General features: G+C 37.8%; 1 protein-coding gene across 2 annotated transcripts in view; it reads left to right on the top strand.

Moving 5' to 3' along the window:
- PLPPR5 (phospholipid phosphatase related 5) overlaps positions 1-13,910 on the top strand; it is a 200,032-nt gene that overhangs the window by 140,819 nt on the left and 45,303 nt on the right. The gene's annotated exons all lie outside the window — the stretch shown is intronic.

The raw sequence follows: 13,910 nt of genomic DNA, 5'->3' as shown, positions 1-13,910 counted from the left end.
ATCACCATCCCTGGATGTGTTTAAAAAAGATTGGATATAGCACTTGGTGCCATGGTTTAATTGAGGTGTTAGGGCATGGATTGGACTCAATGATCTTGTAGATCTCTTCCAAACTAGTGATTCTGTGATGCTGTGATTCTTTTTTTAAAGCAACTGGATAGGACAAGTATGCAGAATTTGCACATCCAGGTTTGGGTATTTGGTGATTAAAAGGTCTGTGAGCTTTCTCAGCCTTCCTTTAAAAGCCTCATCATGTCCTTCCTATCATTAAAATGGAGTAGCAGCCATGAGGTGCCAGTGGCAGCAGTGGTAGCTCATTTGGTGATGATTGTTTGGAGGGACCCGATGTGTCTGCAGTTCATAGAACGGGGCTATCTGTGAGAGAAACTGTTTATTCGCAGAGGCACAGTAGTAACTAAGTGTGTGACTTTGCCAGCTTGTATTTCAAGTATTTGTTTTGCATGGAACACAGTATAAATCTGCTTTTTGGAAAGTCTGCCAGTCTTTATTGGCTTGACTATCAGAGTCACTATTTGAGCAGCTGTAAATGGGGTGCAGGATTTGACACTGGACTGTACACAAGTTCTAGCTTGCTTCTCAAGGAAGTGTGCCTGAGATGCTGCTGCTCTCCATGCCAGATATCCTGGCAGCACTCTCTCCAGCAGTGGCAGTGAAAGCTGTATGATGGTCAGGAAGTACTTCAGCCCAGCAAGGAGATGTGAAAGTGTTTGTTGGAAGTAACGGCAGGGAATAGTTACATACAGGTTAGTCAAATTCTATTTCACTCTCCTCAGAAAAATATTACTTTTTCATGAGTAGCCTGCAGGTTAGGAGTAAAAAAAAAGGTGGAGATCAGAGTGAATTACAGTAGAGGAATACTAAGAGTAGTTTCTCTCTCTTGCCACAAGGCAGAAATAGGTTTTCTGCACTTCTTAGGGCTTGCTTACAAGCATAGCTCATCTGCTAAGCAATGATGTTACAACAGGTAGATCTACTTTCTGTGCTCTTGCCCATTTTAAGAATATTTAGTGAAATTTTTTCCTAATTAAGCTCTAACCTTGTGAGAGAAATTATCTAAGCAGATGTACAAAAAATCTTATCCTTCAGGGATAAGAAAACCAGGATCTCTGTTTGCTTGATTCTTCTTGTGATACTAAGATTTATACCTTTCATAATGTCAGCTTTTCTCCACTAAATAGCCTTGTAAATTACTACTCACAACATTTCCAAAAATTTCCATCCTATTTAATTCACAAATGGTAGAAAAGTTGCCCTGGGGTATTCTGTCTTCTGTTGCAGATTCTTTCATTAGTCAATTCAAAGAAACGAACCTCATTTAATCTGTTGATCCTAGTGGATAGAACTAGGAGTTTATATTTGCTTATCCAAGCTGGAGGAAAGAATGTAATAAGTTCTGTAAGACTTTGCAAGCTCAAGCCTGAATCTGCACATTTGGGCTGTACAGAGCCTGAGCTGTACAAACATTTGTTATGTTCTATTGCTGTTAGGAGATTCTGCTGATTCAAGGCATCATTCACGCACTCTCTTCTCTGAATTGTGTTCTGTATCATTGAACTCTTGTGTTATGTTGTTGCATTTGTTTGTTGTTTTCTTGCTAGTCCCTTTTACATTAAAGAAGTTCATGTAAGCATTAGATTTTGAGATTTATCTCCTAAAGATATCTGCAATATCAGAAGTTAGTTTCTCTAGCACTACCAACTGATGCAGCTATTATGACAGACCATATCTTTTGATTCCAAAAGCGAGGTATTTTTCAACTTTCCTTTAACCCGAGTTTTCCCTACCTTGTAGGCTGCTATGCAAAACCTGATTTATTTGCCTTTTCTTTGAGATATTTTAACTCATGTGTTTGTAAGTGAAGTATTTTTTCTAACATGTATGCTGAAAACAGATGTCCAGGTAGCAGCTGTGAGGCAAGCATAGCTCTGCTGTCTTTTAGGGAAATTCCTGGGACTAAGCAGTTTCCTCTCTGACTGCCTGCTGGACTCAGCCTTAACTGCCCAAAACCTAACAGTCTCAACTTAGAACTCCTTGGTGTCACTAGGTGCAAACTTTTGCTGATCTTTAACACTTCTGCAATTTCAGGCTTAGGAATTCTCACACTAGAATAATTAAATGTATTATTATAATCTAGCAATTTAAACTATATTATAATTTTTTCCCTGGATTTCACTTTTTTCCACTTGTGCCATTAAGTATACTCACTGGGATCTCTAGAGAAGGTATAATTTTTTGCCTGTTATTAACCTTTAGAAATTTCTAAACTCATCTTTTCTGAATGAAGGAATTAGAATATTACTGACTCTGAGAGTGGACAGATGCTACAATATATGTACCTATGAGAATATTGACTTCTGTGAATTGCACGTATATCATCAACCACATATCTAAATTTTGTGAAAAATTTATGCTAATATGCAAGGAACTTCTGAACTCTTAGCAGAGAGCAGAGTGCTTAACTACACTGACAGGCTTTGTGCTTTTTAGGGTTTTCTTGGAGGGATATGTTTTGTAGCAATACAGCAATAGCTTATTTTCATGCTTCTCAGGAGATGCTGACTGACATTTCTCTCTACCTTGGATATACACTCTGCAAAGTTCTTTATGCAGTTTACTCTCTACTGAATTGAGATTTTTTAATTGCTGAGAATCAAGATGACTCAGACAATTTAGAGCTGATTCAACAGCAGAAGGTCAATCTTAGTTTCTCCTTTACCCTTTGGATTCTAAGGATTTATTTTCTGCCTAAGAAGGACGTAATTTATAATCTCTTTCTTGTGCAATTTTTCTCATCCTACAATTTTCTTCTCCTTTTTTTTTCTTTCTGTTTCCAATATCTAAGTAGCTTTTCAACAGTGTTAAAAACTGGCCAGTAAGCCCTCGCATGGGATGCTAAAACTACTTGTGTGAATTTGTGGTGATACTGGAAAGCCAACAGTGAGTATTTCATATAACCCACCAAAATATCAATTTTTCAAATTATTTATATTTGAATTTTTAACTCTGAAAATATATGGGGTTTTTTTCAATCTAGAATTTTCATTCTTTTAAAATGGACCTTAAAGATATTGCACTGAAATGAAACACTAGATATGTGTATTGGAATCTGCTTTTAGATTAATAAAGTATGGTTTCTGCTTCTACTAAGTATTTTTGGGTGCTCATTTCTTTGTGTATTTATTTCATTTCTAGGCTTGTAATTCCCTTTAGGTGTGGAGTAAGAATTGTTTTTTTCTTCAACATGATAGGGCAGTACAATTCTGAAATGCTATGAAGATTTATTTTGAATAATATCATTACATATTGTTAATTTTGTCCCATGATTTAGCCCTTAAAGCTTTGTATAACAATTTGAATGAAAATGTAGATCCTAAAAGGAATTACAGAAAGAATAAATATTATTATAATAGCAGATCTTCCGTAAGAGTAATAAAAATATTAAAAATAAATTTAAAATATATTGTTTTATTAAGTATGTTGTAAAAAAAAAAAATAAACTATTCCAAAACAATGTTGTGCTTTAAATACCATAGATAAATGTAAAATACCAGGACAGGATCAATATATACAATTTGCATACAAATAAATACTAATCTTGGATGGAAAGAACTCAGGGAAAATATACTTTTGACTGTCCTGCAGGTTTCTTAGGGCATCTGGCACAAAGGAGTTGCTTGGGGAAGTATATCAGTTTTGAACTAGGATGTGAATTGCTTAGGCATTCTTTGTCATTACATTTGTCCATGACATTATAGAGATCATCTTACAAGACCACTCAGTGACTGACTGTCCTCTTAACCCCATTCCACAAACAGGAAAAAAAAAATCATTGATTCTTTTAAAATCTTGCTGAATTTGGTGTATGAATTTTATGTCAAGGAGTATGGAGGGAACCTGTGTGAGTTTCCCATTCTAGTAGATTCTTCTTTTCTTTTGTGAACATATCCAAGTTTTATCAAAGATTCTGATCTTTGTAAAACTTATATATCGATAAGCCTGCATTTACTGTGTTGGTCCTTTAAGGGACTTTTGGATTGAAATTACCTTTCATGGAAGCAATTCCTCCACAATTCTTTTCAGTTGCTAATTTCTATTATTCATTTTAGAAGTGCTTTAGAATGAAAAATATATGTGCTAAAATACAGATCTGTTCTGTCACTGCTAGAAAGGAGTAGCCTGCTGTTAGAAACAGGGGAGGCTCTGGTTATCTGTGTAGTATTTAACTTTCAAGAACTGCAACACATTTTATGTGACAATGCCCTGAGAAATTAAACTTCCAGCCATATCTAATAAGATGATAAACATTCAAAGAGAAGAGGATTTCAACATTAATCATTCACTGAGAGCAATGCAACTGAGAGACCAGTCTGATGCTGATGAAAAGCACTAACTGTGCTAATGGAAGTTTTCAATGTCTTCTACTGACAAGGCAGACATTGGAAAGCTTCTGCTGCTTTGAAATGGATAAAGCATAGTAATTCAATAAATGTTCTTTATTTGTGGTCTTCCCAATCAATTTCTGAGCTTAGCTCTCGTAAGTAACATAACACTCTAGTAAACATTTGCATCTTAGCAGGCTGTTTAAGACTTGTATAACAGAGACCCAGATGTCTGAAATGTTGTGTGTGCAAGAGCTGTGTTGGTCACCCCAGGCAGTGCAGGAAGAGCCAGCTCCCCCTCTCTGCTCATCCTCCCCGATGAGCTGGCACTGACTGACTGGGGTAACCTCTACAAGAAGCAGGTACAATTTCCCCTGCTTTTCATAGTGCCTCTTTTATTTATAAGAAATAGATCAAAACTCAAAAAGGCAAGAAGAGAATGTGTCAAGGACAGTAGGATCCAAGTCAGCCATGCTCTGATGGAAACTAATTAATGAATGTTTTTTTTCTGGAATTGTCTCAAAGCCCAAAGATGTTCCCAGGCTTTTTGCTCTTCTCTGTAATGCAATGACTTTTTCAGCCCTGACCGTGAGAAATGCAGAGAGAAGAAAATCCCTGGTCCCCAGAGATTGCACTGTTGTTTACCTTTCCTGTTGGGTCTCCAAGAAGGGAGGGCACAGTGATTTGTGTACCTATAGGACATGAACATGTAGTTGAACTTTCCTTTCTCTGGGGGATATTTTTAGTATGCTTAGGGATATTTTTAGACAGTGGAAGTCTTTTCAAAAACTTGTGTAGCAAAACTACCCCAATTAGTTTAAAAGCTTTATTACTTATAGCTCTTTAAAACATCCACACTGCTGGTATTTTTCTTGAAAACTGAAATGAAAAGATTGTGTAGAAATATCTATTTGTTGCATAAAACTAGTGAGATTCAGTTACTGGTGCAGAATTAAATTGCTGTGTATCAACAGTAATGATCTCCATCCAAGATTTTTTCTATCTTTGGGGAAGATTATGAGATAAGAGCAAAATATGCTCTGCATTTCCCTTTACATTATCCTTGTTTCTGGAGCTGCTAGTTGCAATGTTTTTGTAAATTGAGACATAAATTGGAGAGTGCATGATTAAAACCTGTCGGGATGATATGCATTGTTTAAAGTCGTATATAATACAACATACCTATATTTCTCTAAGCTTACTGTTGACTTGGGCTGAGTGATTAATGTCAAGGTCAGCTGGGAAAAATATGATATTTTTCTCATTTCTATGGGTTTACTTTTCTTTTTTTTGTTTTTGCTAGCTGAAAGTTTAATTGCTCTAATGGAATTAAATACTGGACACTAGGATGCCTAATAAGCTAAATAATTTACTCAAATCCAATCTGGATGCTGTCTAGTGACTGTAGAAGCAGCATTCAGCATGTTAGGTATTAGCATTGCTACATGAAGAAAATTTTAAAGCCATAAAAATTATGTATCCTAAGGTAGTCGTATCTTTTTCACAACAGTCCACTCAATTTCCCAAAGGTTAATTTTTGTGCCAGCTTAGGGAAAATAGGATTCTGCAGCCCTTATGTTCTGTTCTCAGGTCTCCTACTGATTTTAATTTCTCTAAATCATCGGAATTCCTATAGGTGGGGGGATAAAGACAAAAGACTAATAATATTTTAATGCCTTTCTATTTCAGAGCTAGTTGTACCACATTTACAGCTTTACCACACAGCAGTCACTTCAAAGGAAATGAGCCTTATATGCCTCTAAAAATGATAGTTTCTGGCAATATGAAGAGTGTAAAAATTACATGATGCTTTAAGGGCATACCAACCAGGCCTGTGCAGAGCCAGGCAGCCTGTGCAGACTCAAACTCTCCTCACACTGTCCTGCTGCCACGTTGGTCATCAGCTGTCTGCATGAGCTGTTGAGCTGCTACCTTTTAGTCCTTTTGCTCTGGCAGGAGCCTCCAGAATCCCTCACTTACTGCATTTTCCCAAAAGAAACCTGTAATTTCAGCTTCCGATGTTCTTGCCAACTTTGCAAATGTATCCTAAAAGCAAATTCCTTGCTCTCCACCTTTCTTTTTCTAATAATTTTTCCCACATGATCACTTGCCACTTCTTTATTTTAGTACAGTCAGTTGCCTGTAGTTAAGCTGGCCAGCTGGATAAATAAGACACTGAATGAGGAAGGATTTTCAGCAGCAGTGATAAAAGTAAAGAGTTGTGTATTAACCAAGCAAGCCTCTATTTTGTTACATAATAATTTGACAGTATTCCCTGTTATATCAGTGGCAGACATACTCTAATCTAATAATTTTCTTATCCTTTAGCCTAACAATTTGTTAAACAGAATATTTTTAAATGAGGAGAGCAATCTTATGTAAATTAATTTAGTAGGGCTTGAAAGCTTTGGTTATTAATTCACGGTACCAAGTTACCACAAAGAATCTTCAAAAGTTGGTTTAACTTATTATTTTATTATTATGTCTCTTTAGTTTTCCAACTGTTACTTTCAGTTCAGGCTTCACTTCTGAAAGCTGCAAAGGCTGTTGCCTTCTCTCAGAAGTGACTTTTTGTTGCTTTAGTTGCTTCCTTGCTGCCTTCAGGAGTCTTTTGCTAATGCTTGACAGCTTGATAGTACAGTTTTTGCCTGGAAGGTAATTATGATGAGAAATTATGATTAAGTCAAAGGCATAATCTCTTCGATTATTTTTTAAGAACCAATCCTGTAACAGGTTTATGTAGTACCTTACTGGAGCACATACATACATATAAATATATAGACATATACACACAGAGTACTGTCTCTTTAGAAAGTGGAAAATTAAGAAATATCTTTCTTGCTACTGCTTCAGGTAAATGGATGGGCAGCTTCAGCTTGTATCAATTAAGCAATTTAGAGGAAATATGATTTTATTCTTAGATATGAATTACAATAATCAAGTGAATGACAATAATTCCCATGAACCACCATTAGAACAGATTGTAACCATTAAGATTAAAGACAGCAAATCTCTGGGTTGGAATAAATCAGATATAATTCACAGAACCAGAGAAAATTCTAGGTTCAGAGCTGGGCTGACCTCACTTTTTGGTAAGGTTCCTCAGAGCCTTGTAAATGAAGTTTTGAATATATCTCCAAGGACAGAAATACCTTGATAGCAGGAAAGTATCTGAATAATGATTGATGGAAAGTATCTGAATAATGATTGATGTAAATTAATGCTGCCTGCAGGAATTGTTTTGTAGGAATCCAGTCATTTGGAGAAAGACACAACCTTCAGTGTGAGCATGCCTATGCCTCAAAGATGTTTGTCTTTTTAGTCCTCCTCTGAGCTTATCCTTGTAGCCAAACGGATAGTGTACAGGAGATATCCGCAGAAGGTGGGAGTTTTTTAAAGTGCAGAGGTATCTGTCCTGCCGGGGGTACGAAAAGTGTGGCTTTAGGCAACAAACCAGTGCAGGAAATTCCTGTGAGGTGTATCCTCAGTGGCCTGGAGATGGTGTCATTCATGGCAGAATCCCAGGGCTTACAAATGCTTTGTGTCTTTGTAGCTGACTTTTGTCACTTGGGTTTTCCACTTTCTTGAGTTTTCTGGTTTTGCTGCGTCCTCATGAAGCTACAAAAGAAAGGGCATTTTTCAGAGGCACATGTGTGAAACATGAATGTAACATGAATGTCTTGTGAATGGCTTGGTGTCAAACGAAATGTATGATACACATTTCTTGTATCTCCATGGATCATGAATGCAGAGGGATACATGAGGATAGCAAAGAGTGGGTCTGATGAGTGTTATGAACTGGACTTAAGTATTTTTAATATTTAAATTTTTAAAAGTAATCTAAGAAAATAATCAGCACTATATCTAGTTTTCTTCAACAATTACCTGGTAGCAATGATACTGTTTGTAATTTTGTTTGGTAAATTCTGTGGGCTTGGGTTTTTTTCCTTTTTCTCCACTGAACAGCTGCCTATATGCCCTGAACTTGCTTTTCCTATGCTTTTCATTGTAATTTTATGAAGTAACGGATAATGTCCAATTCAGGAATGGGATTTCAGGTGTAATGCTAATGAGAAATGTCTGGTATAATTTGTAAGAACATAAGTAGTTCTACAGCACAACTGTGCGTGAGCTTACCCAGCAGAAACAGTTACAGAGGAAGTGTGGGACTCCTGCCAGCGTGAGCCGCATACATTAAACTACAACCAGGGCTGGAAGCATTCCGTGACTTTGGTGCATAATTTATTATATTAGTCCATTGGTCTTTCCCTTCTGAAAGAAAGCCAATAAGTGGGTTAATTTAATCTTACATACAAATTTGTGCTTGAAAGTGAAGTCTTGTATACCTTCCTTGTCCAAGATACAATTGCTAGGGGCCAAGCCGGGGTAAGGAAAGAGGGAACTGCAAGTTTTACTCTGTAACTGCCACTGAATGGAGGAATCATCAGACATGAAAGGAAGACCTCACAGTTCCATGCAGAGTCCCATGCAAAGCCACAGTCTAATTTCTGTATGCACTTTCAGATGGTTTTACAGTTCCCCTCCTTAGTGTCACAAAATATTTTATTCTCCGGTCATGGAATTAGCAAAAGATAATGACAGCAAGTATACAGAGCTAAAAATTAGTTGTAATTCTGTTAAAGTGTGGAACTTAAAATTGAGAGGATGAGTTCATCCAGGTAGAGACCAGCAAGCCTGGCTACTAAAACAGCCAGCCTGTGAGTAGACAAGAACTGATTCATTGCACAAGTTTTCTTGCAAATAAACAAGGTCTCCTTCAGTTAAAACAGAAGTTCATCCCCATTTGTCTGATAACTTTAGCTGTTCAGAGATCCTTGAGCAATGTCTTTATAGTATCTGCAAAAACACTGGAGGCTTCTAGGGTCCATTTTCTATAGGCAACTAAACTGGGGGTGAGAGCAAAAGATGCCCCAAAAAGGTCTTGATGAGCTCACCATTTCCTTCCCTCACACTTCTGGATTTTCAGCTTGATGAGAGCTTTATACTGACAACATAGAATCTTGAGGAGTGGGCAAACATTTACTTTCAGTAAAGGCAGCACAGAATCCTTAGTCAATAAATTATCTTAATTACTCTGACTATTTATAATAAAAATGTACGAAAGAGAAGGCAAACAACAGTGCAGAAAATTGTCATATTCAAATGAGTGAAATTAATTCAGTGATATGTAAGGAGAGTTTTTGAACTGGTCTGTAGAACCTTCAGGCATTGTTCAAATATCTGAACTAATTTTAGATTATGTACAAAATCAGCTGTACGAATACATATAGTGTCCTACACAGGGTAGGTCTGTGTGATTTTTCTTTTCCCCCCACTTGAATACTGCATCATGAATAGGCTAGTGCTGTGTCAAACACTGTGCAGTAATCTGCTATGTTAATCTTTAAAGGGATTTTTAATTACTTTGGGAAGTGGCTTTCTTTCATTACAAGAAATTACAAGAATTCTGGGTGAATGAGATGAGGTAGCTTATTTACATATTCTGAGGCTAGTCATATGATTTTTATTGAGCCAATTATACCAAAGATTGCCAAGTGTACAGTCAGTTTGTATAGCATTGCAGTTACCAAAAATGTATCTATCAATGAAAATAAATTTGTAGCTGTGGTAGTAATTTTCTGAGTGGTAGGCTTTTTCCTAAATTTATCTTAGGAAAGATTAAACAATTATTATTTGAGCTTTCAAGTACCAGTGATTTATTTCATTTCACACTGACAAAATTGTGTCTGAGTTTTTGTATTATAAATAGTGGTAGATATGGTAACACAGGCTTTAATTCTGAGAATGTACAAGCCTTAGGTACATGGTGTCCCACTGGTATCCCAAGTTTCTGTTATAAGTTATGAAGAATTATACTTCTTAATTTGAATACAGAAAGCAGTTTTTAAAAGATTAATTATATTACTGATGTAAATACTGACTAGACAACTAATGTGGTGTGACTGCTGCTCATTATATCAAACTCAATCATTTCATTGCTGCCTTGTCCTCCTCCTCATTTGTTTCATCTCCATCTGCTCACTCTCTCATATTACTTGCACTGCATCATATGAGGTACCCAAGCTTACTGGGGCAAAATCTTGTCTTCTATGAAAAATATGGTCCAGCTCTACACATTACTGCAATATAAATACAAAAGTAATGCTTATGCTTCTACTAATTTTACCATTTTTCTCCCTGTTTGAGTCTTGGAAAGTATAATTCCTATTTTGGAGCTAGTTTATCTATGTGTCAGTGAAAGTTAAGAGTAGAATTGATGACATCTCACTACAACTCCTTAAAAGAAGGGTGCTAGTCTAAGCTAGTCATCAAAGCTTGTGTCATTTCTCTTACAAGTGGTATCATAAGAGGCTGGTATTTTTTTGGATGTACTGAATGACATTTCAGAAGATGATTCATCCTGCCCTAATGTAGTAGAGCTTAGTCACCTAATGGAGTTGTCTCTGTAAACTGCATACTAAGACCATAGGAAAAACTTAAATTTGGTGCCTAACTTGTTTGAATCATACTGCAAGTATTCTGGGTGAGGCCCCATTTCTGATTCTGCACTGATGCTGCTCCAGCTGCTAGGAAATTATTAAACAATTCACTTTATCAATTAAAATGTCCTCTTAGTTGTCTCTGAAAAATATCTGTAGAGATTATAGTTCATTCTGTCTTTTCCCTACTGCTGTGCCATCAACACAGATGCAATATTCCTCTCAGAAAGGGCTGGGTCAGTGTAGCAGTGTGGAGATGTAACAGTGAAACAGTCATGGGGCTTCCAGTGGCTGACACTCTGATAAAGCATGAAAGAGGTTAACAGGAAAGATAAAAATAGTGGGATGATTTGATATCAATTCTTATTTTCCTTCCTATTGAGAAGGCTTTGTTATGTTGGCTCTGTTTCTTTACTGCCATTTGCCAGAGCAATGTTGCAATGTTTTATAACTAGAAAATAGAATAAGCAGTGGTGATGTAAGCATATGAAAGATTAGTGAATTTGGTTTGGAATTGGAAATACCTCTTTGTAATAAAGGTCATGATTTCAAAATATTGCAAACTAGTGCATCTAAGGTTTCTCTTTGTCTGCCCTGCTCTACATTGTGTCTCCTGAGCTGAAAATTTACTTAAAATTAGGTAGCAAATGAAAATAACAATATAATCCTATGATGAACATCAGGGGAACTCTTGCTCTGGGGTCAGTGGCACCATTCCCAAGGAAGTTAATTTCAAAACAAGTCTGTCAGTTATCTGAGTTTCAGCTGACAATTTAATGTATGAATAGCCTTCTGGAACAAAAAATGTTGGTTCTGGGCTTTTCTCTGCCATTCTTCTGTCGTGGTTGCAGAATACATTTAGCTGGTTGCATTAGTCACTGGGGATTGTGTTCTTATGCTTCTATATGTTTGATTTAATATATGTTTGCATATTCAACTGTGCAGGCAATAAACATCATGTTCATTATAATAAAAAGCTATCTCTGCTTTTACTTGATCAGCTAACTGCAGTACATTGGTATATCTATAAAGAGAAGTTGATTTGTGATAGCAAAATCCAGGACTATTTTATCAGCTGGTTTCTGGAAAAAAGATTGATTTACCTCCATGCAAATATTTGAAAGATATATGCCACCAGCACTTCTATGGGGCATGCACTCAAACAGAACTGAAGAGCTGAGTCTTGTGCTCATTGCAGTTCAGCTGTTGACTTTTTTCTTTGGATCAGGCCATACACTCTGACAATGAGGGTATCTGTATGCAATTTCTGGGATTACGATTTTTATGTGTATGGTAATGTGTATTAGACTGTGCTAAAGAAATGGGAAAAATAGAATTTGTCCTAGGCAGAATTCACCACAAGATGTCTCATATCTCACTACAGATTTTTCACAAAGGTAGGGAGCTATCCAGCTAAGTCTGGTGAGTGCAGTGCGAATTACATGATTTAGATTCTTCTGGAGAGTGTGTTAAAAGCACATAAAAATAGACTGGATGTGGAATCCAGACATGACGAGTGTGTTCTTCAAGGGCTGATTAAAAATAAATGCACGGAGACTAACATCACTGAATACTGAAAAAACTCTCAAGAAAGGGAGGAAAATGACCAGTTAAAGCCAAAGTACAGCACTAGAAGAATGATTACTCATTATAAAACAGGGTAATCTAATCTCATTTGTTATTTCATCCCACCTCTACTATGTAAGATAAGTGGACTCTGTGGCTGAAGTGTCCATTAAGAGTATTTTCCACCCTTGTAACATTTGGGGTGGGGTGTGTACCTTTAAGTAACTGTTTTATCTGTTGGCTCTGGGGATCCAGACTAGAGCCCACACATGCGTGAATCTGTACAAGCCTTGGGCACAGTTGTCTATTCTTATGTGTATTGCTGTATATGTATTTTTAAATAGAACTCTTTTGTGTTCCTATGTGTATGACTTCTCTCAGCACTGGTGCAGACTCTCCTCTTACTCCAGGATGTTACTTGAGTGAGGATAGATTCAAGGCCAGCTACCAATTTTCTTTATAGCTGTTAAATAAAAGCTTTAAGTGTTAATTGTTTTCATAGCTATCTATATACAAAAGACTATGTACTTCAGTTACCAGTTTTGGAAAGATTGGGGGTCAGGGTGGGTAGTTGTGGGACTGTAGGGAACTTCTACTGTGGCCAGAAATGAGCGAGAGCACAAGCTGATTGTATAAGTCAAATGTATTTCACATATCTGATCACCCAAACAAGCAGATATGCTCAGGATAAATGCTATGTATTTACAAGTTTTCAAATATAAATAAATACACTAAACTTATTGGGTTGGGGGTATGTAAAGGAATGTAATTTTAAACTCTATGATGGACTCTTTTGTTAACACGCAACTACACTGTATCTCCAAAACTGCTGCCATAAAAGTCCATGGCAAACCACAGAGCAAAAATGAAGAATTATTTTCTTGTAAAATCACAGAATCACACAGGAATACCTGCAGGTGTTTAAGGAAAGACTGGATGTGAGAGTTAGTGCTATGGTCTAGTTGACGTGGTGCTGTTAGACCATAGGTTGGATTCAATGATCTCAGAGGTCCTTTCCAACCTAACTGATGCTGTGCTTCTGTGATTCCATGTTGAGATCCTTCCCATCCCGGCCAATAGTGGCGATCAGCGTGCCTGCCCGGGCCCGTCCGAGCTGTGGCTGTTGGCAGTGTCGGGGCCGCTTCCCGCCGGCTCCGTGAGCGGACGGGACGGGACGGGACGGGACGGGGCGCACCTGCGGGATCTGCCGGCCCTGTGCACGCCCGTCGTACAGGTGTGTGTGCCGGTGCACAGAGGGACCCGCGGTGGCCCCCGCCCCGCAGAACGCGGCGGAGAAAAAGCGGAGGGTTCCTTTACTAATCACGGCGGCGGAGCTGTGCCGTGGGAGCCGTCCCGGGGTCGAGCAACTCCCTCCACAGCCCGGTCCGGCGCGGCCGCTGCTCCCGGGGCGGGGCGGGGCGGGGCGGGGCCGCCCCTGCCGCCG

Source organism: Onychostruthus taczanowskii, unplaced genomic scaffold (assembly GCF_017590055.1).
Source record: "Onychostruthus taczanowskii isolate IOZ18803 unplaced genomic scaffold, ASM1759005v1 scaffold7, whole genome shotgun sequence".
Classification (NCBI taxonomy): domain Eukaryota; kingdom Metazoa; phylum Chordata; class Aves; order Passeriformes; family Passeridae; genus Onychostruthus; species Onychostruthus taczanowskii.
Note: the sequence above shows the minus strand (reverse complement) of the source record. Positions and strands in the feature narration are given on the sequence as shown.